This window comes from Quercus robur, chromosome 2 (assembly GCF_932294415.1).
Source record: "Quercus robur chromosome 2, dhQueRobu3.1, whole genome shotgun sequence".
Taxonomy (NCBI): Eukaryota; Viridiplantae; Streptophyta; class Magnoliopsida; order Fagales; family Fagaceae; genus Quercus; species Quercus robur.
The window spans coordinates 48,974,966-48,989,456 of NC_065535.1; the positions used below are offsets into that span (position 1 = coordinate 48,974,966).

Below are 14,491 nucleotides of genomic sequence, written 5' to 3' on the forward strand. Positions count from 1 at the left end.
CTTGACCTTTCAGACTGGTAGTGGAAGACCAACTTGTCCGCATCCCCAATCCCAACTTACCCTTAATTTTTGGTTATTTACTCGGTTAGTCCTTGTGCTTAGTGTTTTTTCGTTTTTTGGACCATAACAATTACCAAACATTTTTAAAGGCTTAAGCCCAATATTGCATGGCTGATTGCATTTTGTAACTCGCAATAGTATCTCTTAGATCATTAATATGAGTTTAGGATTTTCAGAAAATTTTAGCATGACCCAATTTAATTATATAACTTTTTAAGTCCTAATTATTTATGATTAGATATATTTTATCATGTCAGCAATATTTAAATGTAAGATAAAGTTTGGTTACAAATTTAGTTGAAGATATTGACTACAACACTCACTAAAAAATTAAATTAGTTACATATTTTTAAAATCTAACCGTTGCGTCACTTGGTTTTTATATTCTTAATATGCATATTAAATTTTATACCAATCAGATGCTATTTACTAGTAGATTCATTAATTTTTTTTTATGCATAATTTAAGATTACAAAAACTTGAAAATTAAATATTTGATTGATTACATAATTATTGATCTTTAATCTTCTAAAAAAATTTCAAGCAAAGAGGATATCTGATAAAAAAAAATGTAATCCAATGGTGGATTTGTCAAAATTCACATCCAATAAAAATATACTGAGTGGAGTTGTAGCTATTTACTACAACCAATTTTATAACAAAACTTTGTCCTTAAATGTATATTAATTACTATTATTTTAATATTTATTTCAGTTATTGGCTTTTGCTAATTGGAGTGTAATTATTTAGTATTTTGAGAGTACAGTTTTGTAAATTTGCAACAATGTTTTGCCTCACATAATAACAAATTCCCCTAATTAAATTTTATTGTGAAATTCAGGTTCATGTTTGAGAAATAAATTCCACATTATTGTAATTTAGGAATACCTATAAAAAAAAGTTGAACAAAGTTTTTCTCCAAACTAGTTTAGAGAGAAACTCTTCAAATTTCTCATATACCTCTTTTTTGTGTGGATTTTGAAAATATAGCCATTGAATTTCATGTTCCTTATGTTCTTAACATGCATATCAAACTTCGTTCAAATCGGATATTATTTGCTATTCGATTAATAAACTTATTTTTTATATACAATTTTGGATCACAAAAACTTGAAATTTTAATATTTGTTTGATGACATAATAATTAATTTTTGATCTTCTTAAAATTTTGCAAACATGAAGAATATAATAAGAACATGCAATCTAACGGTTAGATTTTCAAAATTCACACTCAATATAAAGCTTAATTAATTTTATGAAACTTAGACTATTAATGGATATCTTGAGATTTGTATTGAGTATAAGGATTTTATTCGTTTTTCTTACTATTTGAGTTGTAGTCAAGTTATTTCTCTTTGCATTGGGTTGAGTTAATGAATCGTCGATTCAAGTTCAATTTTACCAATTTTACTCGTCTATAATAATTAAATAAAAAACTAACTGCCTTAAAAAAAAAAATTCATTAATTTTCATTTAGATAACTCATAATTATTATGGGTGTCCTCGGATTGGGTTGAGTTAGTTCAGGTTTGGGATTAACCCGCACTAAACCCAACCTAATTGAGTTTGAGCAAATCTTAACCCCCCATCGACTGGAGAGGATGATCGAATCAAATAGATCGGGCTTTCAACGGGTGGCAGTCAAGTTGGTTGATGTTAGATATCTGGAAAATGAAGAAGATTTGACATGATAACAGTGAAAAAAAGTGAGTTTGGTGGGTGAGATCTTGCCTAATTTAGTAGATATCTCACTAGATCCATTGGAAATCTCATTGGATTTAGCTGAGATCTTGCCAAAATGGAATAGAATCTTAGGGGTGTTCACCAAACTGCATAAACCGCACAAACCATAAAAACTGCACCAAAACCGCCCGTAAAATGGCATAACCGCATCGCACTCTTTCTATATATTAATATATTTAATTATTTTTAATATTAAATATATTATTAATAGTTTAATAACCCTAGTTTTCCAAAAAAAAAAAAAAAGTTTGATAACCCTAACAAGTGTTGATTAGGAAAGCCAACCCAAAATAAAGAAAAACTAGCTCAATAGATTAAAACTTAGACCAAAACAAAGGGAAAAATAAGTTTTGGGCTGGGTAGAAAAAACCCAAAATTTGAAAAATATACCAACTTCAAATCATTCAAACCGTATCTTATACACCGCATCGCATATGTGACCGCAAAAATGAGGTGCGGTATGGTTATGATTTTGGCTAAACTTTAAATCACACCGCACCGCACCACACCGCACATGTGACCACAAAAATAAGGTGCGGTATAGTTATGGTTTTAGCTAAACCACACTGCAAAGTGCGATGCTAAAGCCCAAAACCGCACCGCACCGCACCGCGAACACCCCTAGCAGAGATCTTGTTGAAATTGGCAAATTTCCCCCAAAAATGCTTGGTTTGTTGGTCGATTCAGGTTGCTTGGATTTTGGAGGAGGAAACACACCATTTGACCCGTTAGCATCGATTTTGGAGGAAGAGGCCCATTGTCAGTGCCAAAGTGGGCAAATTGAGTGGCAGTCGACTCGGGTCCTGTTGGTTTTTTCGGGTGGGTCAGGTATCCAAGTCTATTGGATCGATAGTTGTAATAATTAAAATAATACGTAAGTTGACACAAATATCCCTCTATCTTCTTTCTAGCTATGGCTTTTTTTTTTTTTTCATTTGAAAAAAAATGGAACTTTATTTCGGCAAAATAATAACAGTAGAATAAAATATTGAAGGATCCTAGATGCAAACGTGGCTATCATATGCCTCTTGCATGTTACAGTTCTTTAGAATTAATAAACAACCAAGACAAATTAGAGACATGACATACGTGGTATCTCTCCGTATTTGTCAACATCTTGGAATCTAGACACTTGTATCCGTAGGTGGTTCTAACGGGTTGTTATTGGGAAGAGTTGTACTAGTGCCACTACAATTTGTGCCACAACTTGCTCACATGGCGAGTTATGAGTGGTAGAGAGGTAATGGTGGATTCATGTAAGGTCACCTCTCTATCACTTATAACTCATCACATAGACGAGTTGTGACACAAGTTGTACTACTTTATGTTGCACAAGTATTATTCTATTGGAATTAATGTTATGTTGCACAACTTGGACCCACAATCTGACAACCTGATCAAAAGGCCCACTTGGCTCTACCACCCCCTTGAATGACAAACAAAGAAACAACTCAATCCGAGCCGATCAATGATCACCGCTTATTAATCATATGGGAAAATATGTATCCAAACTCCACCACAAATGGTATTTTTTATAAATGTAAAATATAATTTTTTTTTTTTTTTACCTAGTCGCAGTTGCCCTTGTTCATGTTTTAAAACCATTACATAATTTTTTTTTGTGAGGACATGATTTGTAACGACCCGTAATAACGTTGGGTTCGCACGTAAAAAGGCACAAACAATATCATTTATAGAGCGTGGGTTTGAAAGGTTAGGCCTTGGTCACAAAACAGTGGGTTTTCCGTGGTGTTCATGCATAATTAAAGTGTGTGCGCCCTAGGAGTCTTTCTCCAGGAGGCGGGCTGGGAGGCTCTGGTTTTGGCCATTTTTCCCAGCCCCCTCCCTGGATTACTTACTTTTCCTTTTATACTAGCATGTGTTCTTTATCCTTCGTCCATGTGTAGGATCGACTTTTCCAAGAGTGATACTTGTCCCATCAGCCCATATTCAGAGTGGTTGGGGGTGGTTGTAAAAGCTGGAGAGTATGGCTCTGTCAGGTGCAGAGTATTGAATGGCAGTAAGGGTAACTTTCCCTGGTCGTTATACTTTCCAGCGTATCCTTCTCTATTGACCTAGATATTTTAGATTTTTTTCCAAGCTGCTCCTATATCGTTTTTGCCCTTCCTTTTAGTGAGACCTCGGACATGCCGAGGACTGAATCGTTCTCGGCTGTGTCCCAAAACTATTTTGTACTTGTATTACCGAGCCTGGGCTATAACCTTCCTCGGCTCGGGCCTTGGGCTCCAATGAATAAATGGGCCAGGGCCACAAATTATTGGGCCCCACATTTTTCAATTCCTAATTTTTTTAATATATCTTTCTTATCATTAAAATAAGAAATAATAATAATAAAATTTTTGATACTCTAACAATCAAAGTAAACAATTAATCTAAATATATAAAGTTTACACGTCTGATTTGATTCTTTAAATAAATCTAAAAGTATATGGAAATATACCTACAAAATTGTATATACACTTCAATGCCTTGATTGCTTTTTTTTTTTTTTTTTTTTTAAATCTACATTTTCCTTTATTCTAATATGAGTATTTAAATTTGAGTATAATGCAAATAACTAGAGTTGAAACTATAATTTATATACAAAAAAAAGAAAAAAAAAAGAAGCCAAGAGATTGAAGTGAAAAAATATAGTAGTGATTTTAGGGTTTTAGGTGATGCAGAATGATATTAAGTAATTTTTTTCATTATTATTTTTTGTAAAATATAGGTTCAACTAATTTTATTGCCATGACAAAGGAAAAAAAAAGGGAGATTTAGCAAGTTCCATGACTTTTATTAATGAGAAGGGTCAAGGGTATATGACTTAGTGAGAAGGGTATAAAGGTAAATGGGTTAAAATAAAGGTGTAAATGCACTTTTGATCCCTACATTTTGGGTCAATTTCTATTTTGCTCCCTACATTTTCATTTTACCGCTTTTAATCCCTAAAATGAAAAACGTGTTCCATTGTAGTCTTTACCGTTACTCACTTAATGAAAATTATTGATATGGCAAACAGAGTGCAATGTTGGTACAGTAAATGCTAATGTGGACATTAAAATAATATTAAAAAATCATTTAGTATTTAAAACATGCCACTTCAACATTTTAATTAAAAATTTTTAAAATAAAGAATTTCTAATTTATCAATTTTAATTTAAATAGAAACAAAATAATTAAAAAAAAAAAGTCTTTCTACAAGCTCCAAGCCCTCTCTCCGTGAATAATATAGAAATCAGAATTTCTAGTTTATCAATTTCTAATCTCCAAGCTCTCTTTCTCTCGGTGAAAATCTCAAGCGCTCTCTCAAGGTGAAGGTGAAGGTGGCTGAAGGTGGTTTTGGGTGAAGGTGGATCGGAAGTGACTGAAGGTGGTTTCCGTTGAAGGTGAGCTCTCTCTCTCTCTCTCTAAATTCATGGACAAAAACTCAGCTTTCTTTCTCTCTAAACATTAGCCAAAACCCAACTCTTTTTCTCTAAACCCATGGCCAAAAACCCAACTCTCTCTCTCTAAATCCGCGGCTATTTGTAGTTTTGGATCTTGGGTTTTGTTCATCGATTTGGGATTTGAGTTTTATGTTTGGTTTCTTAGAAAGCATAAGAAAATCTGTGTTGAGTTTTGTGTTTGGGGCCAAAAAATCTGGGTTTGAGTTTTGTCTTTGTGTAATTGTTGAATGTCTTTGAGTTTTATCTCTACGTAATTGGTGAAAAAAAACTAGGTTGAGTTTTGGGTTTGGGTTCTGAAATTTTGTCTATGTAATTGTGGTTATGATTTTGTTGATCTAGGTTTCCACCTTGTTCAGATTTGGTTGTAATTGTTGTATTCATGGGTTGCTGTTAGCCTTTATGGTGTTTGAAAAATTTTCTCAATGAACAAAGGTGCTTGATTCCTTTCATCTATCTCCATTTGATTTTGAATGCAATTACAAAATGCAATTTTTTTGGACTTAGCATTAGATTCAAAGCCCAACTTAAGATTTGTTTTGTTTCTTTTCTGTGTTTGAGAGAGAGAGAGATGAAGAGAGAGAAACCAACGAATTACCAAATCTAAATTCAATTTTTTTTTTTTAAATTTGGTTTATGTATATATGTGGATTGATTTTGTTTTGTACAATATTCATTTATGATTTTGCTAAGTTTGATTTACTTGTGTTCTTGTGTTTGATTTTCTGGGTTTGTATGATTTTTTCTGGGTTGTGTTTTTCATGAAGAGGATGTTAGATCTAAATTCATGTGTGTTTTTTTTTTTTTTTTTTTTTTTTAATTCTATTTTTTTTAATTGATCAATTAAAATTTAAAATTCTAAGCTGACATGGATCTGATGTGGCATTTATTAAATAATAAATAATTCTTTTTAATATTATTTTAATGTCCACATCAGCATTCACTATGCCAACAGTGCATTTTGTTTGCCACATTAGCAATTTCCGTTAAGTGAGTAACGGCAAGGACCAAAATGGAATGCGTTTTTCATTTTAGGGACTAAAAACAGTAAAATGAAAATGTAGGGACCAAAATAGAAATTGACCCAAAATGTAGGGACCAAAAGTGCATTTACGCCTAAAATAAAATCAAAGAGAGCATTTTTTTTTTCTCTCCAGCAATAGTTTGTAGTTGTTAGTGTGAACATGGAGTGTGTTTTATTCTTTTTTTTTTTTTTTTTTTTTATTATTTCATGTGAGCCTAGAAGCAAACTTTCGCATTGTCCCCCACCACACCCCTACTCCACTCTTGATTCCCTGCTCCCTTCTCCCCAATAAGAAGTAATCCTTTTTGTGGTGGTCTATTCCCAATAACCTTGGACTTTTGGGCTTGGACCCCTAATTTATTTATACTCTAGGTTGGGCTTATCCCACAATGAGATGTCCAAGAAGTGATTGTTGGTGTCATTGACGAAGTTCTAGTATCACTTTGGCACTAAACTTCCTTTGTTTTAACTTTGCCAGGAAGATTGCTATACAACTGAGCTCCCTTTCTAGAATCCGAACATGATTTCCTTCTCCCTGGGATTTCTTTCTCCTTACTTCCCTCTTGTATCTCTCGCCAATTTTTCCAACCCCCTCTTCCTACTTCTTCTCCCATATTAATATCCTTATCTCAATGAGGTTGTAATGATAAGAGGATATTCCCCATGTCGATGGGTCCTTCCGTATCGTATCATTGGTCAAAGGGGACCCACCTCCTGCTATTTACATGACCTCCTAGTAACTCATGCTAGATGTCAGTTATTGCTTGGCGGGCAGATTCCCCCAAGGCACTACCTCCTGTTCACGCTATGTCTGGAGGTACTTCCTTATATGCTCGACCAGCTCCACACAATTCGGCTATATAGGTTGAGATGGATCGAGACTATTTCAATGGGTGGACTTGTAATATGGGGTGGCTTGCTATTCTCGGTCCGCACAATAGCCCCCATGATTCCATTGCCAAATCATGGGAGTGGGATCGTGGTCGTGTCCTCAGCACATGGGAGATCGTGTTTGATGTAACCATTGCCTTTCGGGATGCCACACAACAGGTAATTAATGCACCAGATTTGACAGCCTACCCTTACTCGCATGCATTGAGCCAACTATCTAGATCAATGATCAAGATTGCCTAACCATTCAATTACCGAGGCGCGTTTGTATTGAAAGGCATGAGCGAATGGTAATTTTCTAGGTGAAGCATTAATTACTCCACCCTTATAAATAGTACCTAGGTTTCTCTTATTTGCTTTCTTACATTTCATTCTTCGCTCTCAACCTCATACCAAGGCCTCCTAAAGTTCTAAGCCTCCTTCTCGAGAATACTCTTCCTCCCGAGAATGTCTCTCTCCTTTGTAAGTCTTCTAACCCTTACCTCCTTCATTCCTTAATTTCCATAATGGGGTTTGCCCATCTAGTTAATACTGCTGCCGCCATAAAGGTCTTTAAGGCCAAGTACAATATTTCTCGATACATATTCATTGAATATTTCTTGAGACCAAAGAGTGTCAAGGGTGGTCTTTATTCCCCTAATGGCCGTCCTCGAGGGTAGGGTTAGGTTCCTATTAAATCCCTTGTTATTAGAAACCCTTAGGTTTTACGGGTTCAGCCCCAACCAGTGTCTACCCAATTTTTATAGGGTGGTTAGTTGTGTTAGTCGGTTAAATAGGCTCTACAACCTAAGACTCACCCACCACAACATAAACTTTCTCTACAGTTGTTGTGTTAGCTTTAAGAATGACAACTACCTCAAAGTCCAAGACACCTGAATAAGGCTGATTTCTTGCCTCTTAGGCTTTAACAAGAATTCTTAAGGGGAATTCATAAAGGTGAGCAGAAACTGGCTTGCTGATGAGCTTACTTGCCCGACTTCTCCTTAGAGGGCAGGTTGGTATTCCTAGGTTTTTTTTTTTTTTTTTTTTTTTTTTTTTTTTTTTTTGCATTCCCCCCCCCCTTTTTTAACTTACCATATTGTTACTGCAGATTCCAGGCACACTAAGCCGAACATCGGCCTTGTCTAAGTTCAGGATCTAAATAGGATCCTCTGTTCTGAGGTGTTTGTACACACCGACAAGCAGCTCTAAGCTTCACATCAAATTCTCGGGTGCACCCCCTCCTACACAGGGTTCCAAGATCCGGGAGACGTGTTTGGAGCGAAACATCCCCTGTTGTCCTATATCAATGTCAAGCTGAAAAAGTTCCTGCCAGACATCTCGAAGAACGAGGCTTGGTAAAGAGGCCCCTGTAGAAGAAGGGCAGATTCCCCAAAGCCATTTAATGACGATTCGGGGGATATAGTGTTCCGAGCAGAAGCTTGGCATATTCCTGTGAACGAGCTCGAGGAAGTTCAAGTTGACGAGGCAATGGTCCAACGAAAGGACATCCAACTGTAAAACTATTTCCCTGGGGCTCGAGTTCTTGCGAGGTAAACACCTCCTCCTCAGCCCACGATGGTCGCCCCTACACATGGAAGAAAAAGGCCGAGGGTTGTTGATAGCCCAAAGGGCTCAGACCGATGCTCCACCACTGTTGTAGCCAATCCACTAGCTTCCTAGCTAAGAGTGCCCAGTCAAGGGCCGGCCAACCCCCTACTGACCGTCGGGATAGAGAGGGCCTCATCCTTTACTCCCCTGCCTTCGAGCTATAGCCCCAAATTGTAGGCCCACCCATTGAAATAGTCTTGGCCCATCTCAACCCATATAGCCGAACAGTGTGAAGTTGGCTGAGCATATAAGGAAGTATCCCCAGACATGTCGTGAACATGAGGTAATGCCTTAAGGGAATCTTTCCACTAAGTAATAACCGGCGTCAGGCACGAGTTACTAGGAGGTAATGTCTTTAGCAAAAGGTAGGTCCCCTCTGATCAATGATATGATATGAAGGGACCCACCGACATGGGAAATATCCTCTCATCATGACAACCCCACTGAAAGAATGATATAAATAGGGGAGGAGAGATAGGAAGTGGGGGTTGGGAAAATTTGGGAGAGATACACAAGAGAAGTAAGGAGAAAGAAATCTCGGGGAGAAGGAAATCCTATTCGGATTCAAGAAACGGAGTACGACTGTATAGTAGTCTTCCTGGCAGAGTTAAAATGAAGGAAGTTTAATGCCTAAAATGATACTAGAACTCCGTCAGTGACACCAACAATCACTTCTTAGACATCCCATTATGGGATAAGCTCAACCCAAAGTACAAATAAATTAGGGGTCCAGGTCCAAAAACCCAAGGTTATTTGGAATGAACTACCATACTTTTTATCTCAGTCCAAATCCCATTATCTCATGGATTAGCATTTTAAAATTTTATTTTAAAGGAAAAGAGGCATATTTGGGTATCAAATCTATGCACAGCCCCCCCCCCCCCCCCCCCCCCCAAAAAAAAATTGAATAGAATAAATTAAGAAACAAAAGCCTTAACTTGGGCTAAATTGTTAGAAGCCTTGCAACACTACTAGTTGGTACCACTTACCTCTTAGTATTTTTAACGGAGACATTAGGACTTAGATAGTCTTTGTGAAGATTATTAGAGGAACTTTGATGTTAATTAATCCGATTCTTCACGTACTGGATCAAATATTTTGTTATCGATTTCCAATGCATTCTAACTTCTTTTTTTTTTTTTTTTTGAATATCAAGAATATTTCTACATTAATTCACTCAATCTCCTTTTTAGAGATTTTTTTTTTTTTTTATTTTTTATTTACATGGATTAGTTAATAATGAATATATTAGACATTGACTGTAAAAGGTAAAAATAATAGAAGGGATAGCCTTTAAAAATATATATATAAAAATATAAAATCGTGTTGAGCTTAGTTGGCACATAAAGAATACCTCATCATGACAAGTTAAAGGAAGGATTTAAATAAAAACAATATATAACATTAGGTTTTTATTTTATTTTATTATTTTTTTTTTTTTGCCTTTATGAGAATTAGGGGTATGGATGGACAACCTGACCTTGGTTCAAATTCCACCGATGGCAATTTTAAGAATTATTTCTAGGATGATTATTAGGAAACTTTAAATTATACAAAAATCTAATAAAAATAGAACTTCATATATTGACAACCAAATAATGATAATAATAATAATTAGGGGTGGCAATTCGTGTTTGATGTGCATTGATAATAGCTTAATTTTGCATCTTTATATCATTGTTAGAAAGCATTATCATACTTATTTTGAGTCATTTCATGCATTTTATATATTTTTTTGGAATAATGTTGAATAATCAATTTTGTGCTTAATTGAATCTTATTGCATGAATTTGCCTTTTGTAGGAGAATGGAATTAAATAAGTGGATTTGTGCAAAGAAGAAAGCTAATGGACTTTACTTTTACAAGGGCTATGATGAAGTTAAAGAAAGTCAGCCCAATTAAATCTAAGTCCAATTCGGATTAGGATTCCAAACTGCACATCAGTTGGTATTTTTGGCACAACTTTCGGCTTAGAAGTCCAATTGAGATGATTCAATTTGGAATGGAAAGTTAACTTAAAGGGATAAAACTTTGTAGTTTACTAAAAGTCCAAATTCTAACGTTAAATGGGCCAAAATCATCCGTTAAGTGAAGCCTATAAATCTGAGATTTTCTCCAAACGGGAATTCAACTTGTAATAGGATTCCTTGACCTATTTAAAGGCTCTTTAGGGCAAAATTCAGGGAGGCTAGTGCTAGGGTTGAGGGCTGAATGTATAGAGAGCTGTGGCTACCTCTTCCATGATAGTTAGTTTTATTTATTTGTCTAGTTTAATGCTTAGTATTTTATTTTTGTATTTTCTTTCAATTACTATGAGTAGCTAAATTTATAATTAGGGTTGAGGATGAAACCTTATTAAGGATTATTAGTAATATTTATGTGATTTGATTTTTCCCACAACAGTTGTTCTTTAATGATTTAAATTGTTCTTGCTTCATATCAATTGACTCAGATGAGATTCTAGATATGAGTTCAATAATATTTTTCTCATGATTTAGGATTTATCTTAATTAATTGAATTCTTGGTTTATTAATTCTTGATTATAGAATTGGATATCACTTGTGATTTTTCTGTCAATGGATAAAATTTATGATTTGATTTTTAGATTTGGATATATCTTGTGATTTGTTCGACTATGGATATAATTGATGATTTGATTTTATACTTAAGAAGCAAAGAAAAACATACTTTAGATATTTAAATAGAAGTTTTAATGATAATATTTTCCATGGTAGTAAGATTGATTTCTAGATTATCATGTAGTGGTTGAGAAAAATTAATGATAATAAATATATGTTGATATGACTTACAAGGTGGATTCCAAAATTTTAATTCCTTTCTCTAGATTGTTTACATCTCTTTACTGCTTTATATTATATCTTTACTTAGTTTAATTTTTTGTTTAGTTTATTTAATTGCAAACAACCAATTTTTATTAAACTTGATTAGGATTAATTTGGTTAAGTCTTAATTAATTTTCCTACGTTCATTCAAGTCCTTGTGGGTTCAACCTCATTCTTATCAAACTATACTTTGGTACGGTTTGTACATTTGCGAGTACTTTAAAATTCACAAGTTTTTGACGCTGTTGCCGGGGACTTGGTTAGAAAAATAAATTAGGTCTTAATTGAATTTTTTCCTTCTACTAGTTGTAGTTAAAATTTATTTATTTTTTTAAATATAATTTTTTTTTTTATTTCTTTGTGCTTGGTGTATGAGAACTTGGATATGTGATAAAGAAAATCATTTTGTTAGTTTTGATTATTCATTCACAATGGGAGAAATAGGAGATGATTCAAAAACTCTTAGGGAGTTGTTCTCACCCATAACCACCAACCCTCCATCTTGCATAGTATTGCCTGCAATCACTGCTACACATTTTGAATTGAAGCCACAGATAATCCACTTTCTTCCTACTTTTCATGGATTGGATAGAGAAGATCCTTATATGCATGTGAAGGATTTTCGTGAGATTTGTGCTGCTTGTAAGTTCTAGAATTTCACGGATGACTCTGTTCGCTTGCATTTATTCCCTTTTTCCTTGAAGGATAAGGCAAAAGCATGGTTTAATTCTTTGTCACTGGATCTATCACTTCATGGGAATTGTTGGTTACAAAATACCTCTCTAAATTTTTCCCAATGGCCAAGACCAATGCTTTGAGGAGAGAAATTGCAGATTTTTATCAGGATGAACAAGAGAAATTTTATGAGAGTTAGGAGAAATTTAAGGACTTGATCTTAAAGTGTCCCCATCATGGTTTTGAAACATGGAGACTAGTACAAAATTTTTATAATGGTTTGACTCAGACAAATCATAACATGATTGAGTCCATGAATGGTGGTGGATTTTTGAGTCTTATGAATGATGAGGCATACAAATTTCTTGAGAATTTATCAGAAAGCAAAATGGGATTTTTCCAATCATAGAGAGAGATCTGCCCCTGCAATTAAGAAAGGGAGGATTGTATGAAGTCAGTGAAGATTTAGACATAAAAGCTAGGTTGTACAATCTCACTCATAAGGTTGAAGCTTTAGCTTTAGGTAGAAGGATGAATTCTGTCAATCAAGTTCAAAGTAAAACATGCTCTATTTGTGCAAGTCCTATGCACACAACACAAATGTGTCCTTCCACAGTTGGTTACTCTGAATACTGTATTGAGCAAGCAAATGCACTAAATAATTATGGAAGGCCACTTGCTAGTCCATTTTCAGAGACATACAATCCAGATTGGCAAAACCATTCTCCCACAAATATAGGTGGATAACAAGTGCATCAACAAAGTCAATTTCGTCCACCTACTCAAGCATTTCCTCCCATTCCTCAATCAACTCCTCATTATGGCACCACCAAGACAACAATCATCTTTGGAGGAGTCTCTCAAAACTTTCATGCAATCAACTAGCCAAGCCATTCAAGAGATAAAAAGTTCCACCCATTTGAATACTCAAGCTATTTTAAAGTTGGAAAATCAAGTTGGCGAGTTAGCAACCCAAGTTGGAGAGAGGGAAAAAGGAAAGTTTCCTAGTCAACCTATACCTAACCTAAAAGGGCAGTATGTAATTAATGGTTCTTCTAGTTCTACTCATGCACATGAATCTGTTCAATTTATTACTACCCTTAAGTTTGGTAAGCAAGTTGATAATCAAGTGAAAATGCCAGAAGTGGAAGATAATGAAAATACTATGTTAGAGGAAAAAGGAAGTCACAGTTCAGAAGATGATCATAAAGAAAAGAAGGGCAACTCAACCTCAATTCCAATTTAGGATCTTAGTTTTCCCCTTGGTAGGAGGTTTGTTACTAAAGCTCCATTCCCTTAAAGTTTAATCAGTCCTCAGAAAAGTGTACAATTTGGAGATATTTTAGAGGTTTTTAAGCAAGTGTAAATTAATATTCCATTTCTTGATGCAATTCAGCAAGTTCCTACTTATGCTAAGTATCTAAAAGATCTTGTGACAATGAAGAGAAAGACAAATGTTCCTTAAAAGGCATTTTTGACAAAGCAAGTTAGTTCAATCATTTAGAATAAATATCTAGTGAAATGTAAGAACCCTAGATCTCCTACAATTTCATGCAAGATTGGGGATTGTCTCATTGAGCGAGCTATGTTAGATTTAGGGGCAAGTGTGAACCTAATGCCATATTTAGTTTATTCACAGCTAGGTTTGGGGAGCTGAAACCCATAACCATGATACTCCAGTTAGCTAACAGATCTGTGAAAATTCCTAGAGGTATTGTTGCGGATGTGCTAATTAAGGTGGATGCATTCTATTTTGCTGTTGATTTTGTTGTGTTAGAGACTAAGCCTACTCTGAATGCCAGTACACAAATCCTTGTCATTTTGGGTCGCCCTTTCTTAGCCACATCCAATGCTTTGATAAATTGTCGAAGTGGTGTGATGAAGATTTCTTTTGGGAATATGACTGTTGAGCTTAATATCTTTGACATAAATAAGCAAGTACTAGACAATGAGGATATATGCGGAGTTAACATGATTGAGGGCCTAGTCCATGATGCTTTCATAGAATCAAGTTGTGAGGATTCCCTAAAGGCTTGCTTAACCCGTGTTGATTGCAATTTGGATACTGAAAAATCAATTGAGGAGGTCAATGCATTATTGGATTATGTTCCTTTCTTAAGTATTAATAGCTGGCAGCCAAAAGTGGTCCCTATTCCATTTTCTTCATCATCACTTCCATCTACTGTAAAACCACCAAAGTTGGATGACGTTTGGGAA

The 14,491-nt window shown here is 35.0% G+C and overlaps 1 non-coding gene across 1 annotated transcript; it reads right to left on the bottom strand.

Moving 5' to 3' along the window:
- Positions 1 to 12,408: 12,408 nt before the first annotated feature.
- On the bottom strand, positions 12,409 to 12,517 carry LOC126716292 (small nucleolar RNA R71). The gene has a single exon (XR_007652094.1). It is a non-coding gene; the product is annotated as a small nucleolar RNA R71 (small nucleolar RNA).
- Positions 12,518 to 14,491: the final 1,974 nt, after the last annotated feature.